This window comes from Epinephelus moara, chromosome 24, assembly GCF_006386435.1.
Source record: "Epinephelus moara isolate mb chromosome 24, YSFRI_EMoa_1.0, whole genome shotgun sequence".
In the NCBI taxonomy this organism is placed as follows: Eukaryota; Metazoa; Chordata; class Actinopteri; order Perciformes; family Serranidae; genus Epinephelus; species Epinephelus moara.
Genome location: NC_065529.1, coordinates 22,900,810 through 22,908,788, shown reverse-complemented (window position 1 = coordinate 22,908,788; position 7,979 = coordinate 22,900,810). Strand labels below are relative to the sequence as shown.

Genomic DNA, 7,979 nt, shown 5'->3' with positions numbered 1-7,979 from the left:
CAATACCCATTTGATTTAGTTTTATAAGAAGACCATCTCTCCACATTGAGTCATAAGCCTTCTCAATGTCAAAAAACACAATAACCATTACCTCTTTCATTTTAAAAGTCTTTTCAATTTCATTGCTCACTCTTACTAAGGCATCCACTGTTGAGCGCCCTTTTCTGAAACCACACTGATTATTATTTAGCAGCCCTTTCTGCTCCAGAAAAAACGCTAATCTATTTACAATGACTTTCTCCATCCATTTGCAAATGTGAGATGTTAACGCAATAGGTCTGTAATTGTTTGGGTTTCCAGGATCTTTCCCCGGTTTGCTGAATGGCAGTATTACTGCCTCCTTCCAGCTCCTGGGTATCTGTCCCTCTCTCCATATTTTATTAAAAAGATTCAATATTATCTGTAACGTTACTTCAGGAAGCTGTCAGAGCATTGCATAACAAATCTGATCCTGTCTTGGAGCCGTATTTCCTGTGCCTTGTAAGGCTGTTTTAAGTTCTTTCATTGTGAACTCCAAATCTAATGTTGAACTACAATTCTCTTTTTTCTCCCAGATGTTTTTATGTTCCCTAAGAACCTGCTCTCTCTTTTTCCTGTGTAAATCATCAAGGTGATCACCACTATGAGTGGCAATAAATGTTTTCCCAAGTAGCTCTGCTTTTCCTTTGTCTGAAGTTACCAATTCATCCTCATTAATCAAAGCTGGAGTTTTACCTGATTTTCTATTACCATTCATTTGTCTAAACATAGACCATACATGAGCTAATTTTATTTCTCTGCCAATGGTGGAACAGAAATCTCTCCATGATCTCTTCTTTGCGTCTTTAATTATTTTCCGAGCAAGAGCCCTTTTTCTTTTGAACTCTATAAGGTTCTCTTGTATCATGTTTTTCATTAGCTTTCTAAAAGCCCTGTTTCTCTCTTTAATGGCTTTNTTGCGTCTTTAATTATTTTCCGAGCAAGAGCCCTTTTTCTTTTGAACTCTATAAGGTTCTCTTGTATCATGTTTTTCATTAGCTTTCTAAAAGCCCTGTTTCTCTCTTTAATGGCTTTACTGCATTCCTCATTCTACCAAGGAACTACCCTCCTCCTACTCCCTGTTGTTTTCTTAGCAACAGTCAGATTTGCAGCATCTAGAATATGGTCTGTTACCTGTTTTGCATAGTCCTCAATATCTCCTTCAAGACTAATAGAGCCTACTGAGGCTTCACAACAGTGTTTAAATTTCTTCCAGTCAGCTTTATCAAAGCACCATCTTGTAAACGTGCAACCCTCTTGTTTAGATACCTCTTTATTCATTTTAATTAGTATTGGAAAATGATCACTACCTACCAGAGAGTCATTCCTAACATTCCATTCACAAGCATTAACTAAAGAGTCAGACACTAGCGTGAGATCTATACATGAAAATGTACCTCTATTTACATTGAATCTTGTCCCTTGTCCATCATTAAGACATACAAGTGATCTTTCATCTAAAATGTCTTCTATTATAGAACCATTACTGTCTGTGTGATTGCTGCCCCATAAAGTATTATGTGCATTGAAATCTCCACACCATATTTCTCCTCTGTGTGGACTTCCAGCCACTTCTTTTAACACTTCTACATCCAGATTTTTACATGGATTATAGAAATTTATTACCTTAATATTTCCCTTAATTCTTCCACTGCATATCTCAAGAATTACACACTCAATATCATTAGGTGAAGCAATCTCTCTATAAGCTAACCCATCTTTAATAAATGTAGCACACCCTCCACCATTCTGATTATTGGCTCTATCATGCCTAACTGAACTGAATCCAGGGATTATAAAATCTAAGTGAGGTCTCAGCCAGGTTTCCTGAATACATATTACATCTGGGACAGTTTCTAGAGAGTAAATATATTTTTTGAGTTCTTGACCATTAGCTATAAGACTCCTTGCATTCCACTGGAGAATAAGGAGGACCATAATTAATGTTTTAACTGACAGTTTGTACATTTCCAACTGATTCATCCGTTGACAATAGAGCATGGATTTGGTCAGCTTTTAGATCTTTCATTTCAAGGAACTTTCCTGCTGCCTCCACAATAGTTTTGATTTTATCACTTTTCCTCGTCATTTGAGTGGCTACATTAATGGTATGGCAGATAAAGGCCACAAACTGGATTTTGTTGATAGCTATGGTGTTTTCTCCAGTCTTACATTTGTGACTGCAGACACTCTGTACAGGGTTCTGCACCTGGCTTTCTCTTGTATGGGCTTTATCTTGCAGTACTTTTCTTTGAGCCTGCTCACTTACAATAACTTGGTGTGTTCCCTCCACTCTGACTTTCTTGAGTGCTTCTGCATATGATACCTTTTCCGTTATCTTAACCCTCTGAGCTTCTTTGGCTTCTTTTTGCACCACACAGCCTTCATATGCTGCACTGTGATCTCCACCACAATTACAACATTTAACTTTAGCGTCTTTTTCACATTTTCCATACTCATGCTGTCCTCCACATCTTGCACATCTAAGTTTTCCATTACACTGTTTGGCAATGTGCCCCATTCTTTGACAAGCAAAGCACCTGAGGGGTTTTGGGATATACTCCCTTACATTGAAATTTATGTAACCCATTTGCACTGATCTGGGGAGAACTTTCTCAAACTGAAGTATCACAGCCGTGGTATCTTTCAGTACCCCATCCCTTTTATTTTTGATTCTTGAGGCCTTAATCACTTTTTGATGTCTTCCATAGTCATACTTAAAGGTATTCCAGAAATGACACCTCGAACACTTGCTAAGTCCCCGGGTACGTGAGCCTTCATTCTCTCTCCAAGCAAGGTAGACATACCGAGAATTTTCTCTTGTTGTTGCTTGCTGTTTGCATGTATCATTACTTGTTTATTTTTCATAAACTTCGTGAACTTGATTTTACCAATCTCATCTTCGATTGCTTTAGTAAGCTTTATCGGGTGGTAATGCCCTCCGTCTTGATTAAACTCAATCACTACCTTCCAGTCGTTTGTTTGATCATGTTGGTCCTGCTTCTGAGGACTGTGTCTTGATTTTTTCCTCTTAGTGGGTTCGACTTCGCTGCCATCTGACCAGCTTAACTCCCGTTCTTTCCTATTTCTCTCTCTAGCCGCCCTTTTCTGTCTTGTAGATCTGGATATCATCCACTCCATTTCATTCTCACTGAAACCATCTGAGGTAGTTGACATGATGATACAGTCAAAGTACAGTTTATGCAACCCGCCAAACAATTTTCAATCCTACCACTCTCCAACTCACGCGATACTCCCAGCTCCAACTCCGATCCTCATCCCTGCTGTTTGCCTTGTTCAAGGACGCCTTATATCACTGCGGAGGGAACTTCAACTAACCAACCCTGACAAGCAGCAATGGGTCCAAGAGAAAGCCAAGCAGGCCAACAGTCCCTACGTCTGGCTGGAGGAGAACATAAGTGGTTCAAAAAGAATGACAGTGAGAAGTTTAATTTCATCTATTCTACGTGCTAAACCCACTATACTCACTGGTAGCAGGCCTTTTATTCATTTACTCACTTTGTTTGCAGTGCTGTGTTACTTTTGGAAACATTTACACTATAACATGTGTTTGTTGAACAGCATTCTGGGACATGTAGTAATCCCAACCTGAGGGGGAGAGATGTGAAATCACTAGCAGAATTTTTAACAGCAGATTTTAAATTGAGAGAAGCTACATTGAAGTCAGTTTCAAAGCAGCATCAGATTACTGAGGATGTGACCCTGGTTTTTCTGTCTCTTTATTCTGATTCAACAACACCTGAGTTATCACTATTTGTTATTTCCTGGAGTTGTTGTTGTATTTTATTTATTCTCTTGAAGTGTGGGTGTTAGAAAGGCTTGAACTATACTGGGACTGTGAGAATACGAAGTACCACATCTATGGTTGTATATTAGTTTTATATTAGTTAAGGGCTGTACTACCTGCTTTTCACAGCACTACAAATTGGGTGCAGTAACAGTCCATAAGCGCCACCTACTGGTGAGCTATATTAATGCCACTAGGGGGGATCTAAAGGAGCAGAGGGCGCACAGTTGCCATGTGGCTGGAGCAGGGAGCTGTGGAGTAAATCCATGTGATGTTGTGCCTTCTTAACTTACTGTAAGCAACTGTTTGTTTGTTCCATGTTTCATGTGGAAGTCTTACATATCTTACCTAGTCCACACACATTCTCAGAAATAGAGATATGCCTCCACCTGTCCTCATCACAAACCAGTTACCAGAGAGTTCAGTGGCGAGCATCATATATCCACCAGCCTAAGACAGAAGTGAACTCTCAGTTACAGTCGAGTTTTAATTAATCTTTTGAGGTTGTATTTAGTTTTCTGTATAATTCACAGTGTGTATGGTAGACATCTTTATGGTAGGAAATGGAATGAATACACCAGTCTACAGTGTACTGGTTTGATTTTGCTTTATGTATTCAAATATGGAACATTTTACTATATTTTTCAGGTTCTGATAAAGATCTGGTGATGGTTATGTAAAATCTGTGTCAGCTGAATAAAGTGTTAAAAGACAGAGTGGTCCTCTCTTTTTTAAACTTGAACAAAAGCTTATTTAACCCAAACTATTCTTTACTTAAACATTGTTTTTGTGCTTCAACGTAACCAAGCTTTAACTAGCCTACATTATAAACGTGATTGGTATTTTAACGGTGATTTGTAACAGAATGATGTCGTCCTGCCAAAAACAGCATTAGATCAGAAAACGCTTTTAAACAAACTGCTGTTGTTTGTTTCATAAAACAATCACTTCCTGTTGTTTATTTTACAAGAAGAGACCCAGCAGACTCTGGATGTTCATATTATAATATGTATAATTCATGATTATACCATACACCTAATGATGGCCAGTCGAAGCCTCACAAACCAGTGTCTTTATTTTCTGACCCCACACCTCCCTTGCTTTATTAATCGCTGCCGTATTGCCTTTATTCATGATAGCAACTCTTTTATGTGTATTGCGTGACACGTGACAAACTCGATCTACCCTATATTATCACACTTCATATTACTCACGCTGGAAAAGGATTGTCACTTTCTGCCGAAACCCGGGATCGAACCAGGGACCTTTAGATCTTCAGTCTAACGCTCTCCCAACTGAGCTATTTCGGCTCCTCTCATTGAGCGGCAGCCTGTGCAATTTGTCCGTGTGACCACCAGAGGTCGATCTGGTACAATATATATACTACATATGTACTCCAGGCACTATTGACAAGATACGTCTGTAAGAAATGCTGTGATTATTTGTCCTCATTATTGATAACAAACACTTGAAGCATTTTAATGCAGGCTGGTATTTAAAGCTCCTTCCTACATTGAAAGGAATGAATAACCCATGGCTACACTTTTGCTCTTTCAGTGTGGTGCAGAATGGTGATAGTACTATACACTGCATGGTATGTTCAGGGTAAAGTTACAGTTTTTAGCAAACACATAAATATGCATTAAGACAAACACATTCACTTATTACTTTATTTATTGATTTATTGTTTTATTTTTGGCTTTAGTTTGCAGTATTGTGTTTCAGATGCAGTCTCTGAGCAATACAGCCTCAGTACACTGCACACCAAGTCAGACAGCCACTGCTCATATGAAACCATTTTCATTGCTGACCGACTATACACAGCTACAAAGGGGGAAGAAACAGCAGTATTGGTTTTAAATGGGTCTGCAGGGGTAATCATAATGATAATAAAAATAATGATAATGATAATAATATTTGAGATTTGGGACTAAAAATGAATGTAAACTTCCTAAGTTAAGGCTCCAAATACCTATTGTAAACAGGGCTGTAGCCAGGGTTTGGAAAATAGTGAGGTCCAGAATTTTTGTGAGAACCACATATCTCTAAAAAAAAATCAACTTTCATGAGGTCAGAAGAAAAGCTGAGTTTTCCAGCTGATCCAAAAAGGTTTTTAAACAATATCTTTAGTTTAAAGGGACAGTTCACCCCCAAATCAAAAATGCATTTTTGTTCTTACCTGTAGTGCTATATATTAATGCAGATCGTTTTGGTGTGAGTTGCCAAGTGTTGGAGATATCAGTCGTAGAGACATCTGCCTTCTCCCAAGTATAATGGAACTATGGCTCTCAGATTATGGTGCTCAACGTGTCAAAAAATGCATGTCTCTGTCCAAAAATCATGATGGTAAGATAATCAACAGACCTAGTTGTGAGTAGTTTTCTTCTACTACACTACACCTACCAGTTGTGTCATTGCGTAGAAGGAAGTGTGCATCTACTCATGGATGAAAGGCTTGGGCTAGCTCAGTGGTGCTAGGGATGCTAGCAGCAGACGCATGCTTCCTTCCTTCTTCCTTCTTTTTTAGCACTTTGAGCACCACAGGCTGAGTGCCATCTAGTTCCATTATATTGGAAAGAAAGCAGACACCTCCACGGCCGATACCTCCAACACCAAAACAATTTAGACTGATAAACAGCACTAAAGACAAGAGGAAAAATATGTGTTGTTGAACACTTCATCCATTAGTTTATTACAAACATCCAGAATCAGAGATAGACCAACAATGTTTTCACAGGACACTATGACAAATTGCAGTCTGGAAAGCAAGTGGTAACTTGCAAACATCCATTAGATTAATGTGGTACCTCAGTGTCAACCTTGAGCTTTCCTTGGGAAAGTTACATTGTCATATCATACAGTTCAAACCTCGGGGTGCTGACAGACTGGTGAGAGACTGTGGCAGAAAGTGGGCAGAAGATGGCCCAGGTGCTGCCTTACATTTTGCCAGACGGCAAGGGAGCAAGGAGTCCATGATGGAGGAGGTCAGTCATGATGCTAGGACCATTACAGATGTAGCATGTGTGGCACATGTTGAACTGAGGGCCTAATTATAATTGTAGACATTTTCACAGTCTGAGGTGATGTAATTCAAACTGTTTATCATTATCATAACAGTTTTATTGATCCAGTCCAACAGTGTCTGGTTGTTTGGAAAAGCACTGAGTGTCCAGATCAGCAGCTAATGTCATCATATGAGCCTCTAATGCACAATACGGTACATTATCATCATGCTGTTTGTCTCACAGTGGGGTTTCCCGCTTCCTCTCAGTACTACATGTACCCTTTTAGCATCAAGTTTTAAAAATGCTCTGCTGTCATAAAAATCAGCCCACTACAACACATATAAGCTATCCAAGGAATGAACCATAGCCCAGAGGTTTTGTTCTTTGAACAGAGATGTATTCACAGCAACAACACAGTGAGGGGGTTTATCTGAAGTCATATATTTACATACATACGTTTCATTCTATTCATGAATTGATTCATAATTCATAGATTTTATTTAAATGTCATGTCAATAAAAATGAAGTCCTTTGCTGTAACATTAACAACACAGTTCTTCTTTGTCTTCTTCTTCATCCTCGGACTGATTTCTATGTATTTTCTGTCCTCAAGTCTTGACTAACTTCTAGTTCGGAACATCAGGTGAGTTTTTACCGGCGGCTGCAAAATACTAAGTTGGGAGTTTTGCTTGAGTGAGCATCAGCCTTGAGGCGTTTTTGCTTAGTGAATCAAAACGAGTTTCTTCCAGCAAAAACCTCACATGAACTCTACCAGTACATCTTGTGCTTATCTCTTAATGTTTGTGTAAGGAGGCTGGTTCCACGGTTTTCTCAATAAGACTGACTCTACACATGTGACCTTGTATCTGTCCATTCATTTCTATTTCTACTCTTTCTACTCTACTATTCCACTTTTTGTTCCCCCTCCTGCCAAGCGGTTGCTTTGTCAGGTCCCTGAAACTCTGTCTGTCTGTTTGTTATCAACACACTGCTGATAGGCATATCAACACAGAGAGCCAGTTGGCCATGTATTCAGGTTTCAGTTGGGAATAAAAATCCCTGACCTGTTTGTTTGTTGTAGGAGTTCAAATCGAGCATCAGAATGGGGGAGAAAGGTGATTTAGGTGACTTTGAATGTGGCATGGTTG

The 7,979-nt window shown here is 39.1% G+C and overlaps 1 non-coding gene across 1 annotated transcript; it reads right to left on the bottom strand.

Annotated features, from left to right (window-relative positions):
* Positions 1 to 5,063: 5,063 nt before the first annotated feature.
* trnaf-gaa (transfer RNA phenylalanine (anticodon GAA)) lies at positions 5,064 to 5,136 on the bottom strand. The gene has a single exon. It is a non-coding gene; the product is annotated as a tRNA-Phe (tRNA).
* Between the last annotated feature and the right edge of the window lie 2,843 nt (positions 5,137 to 7,979).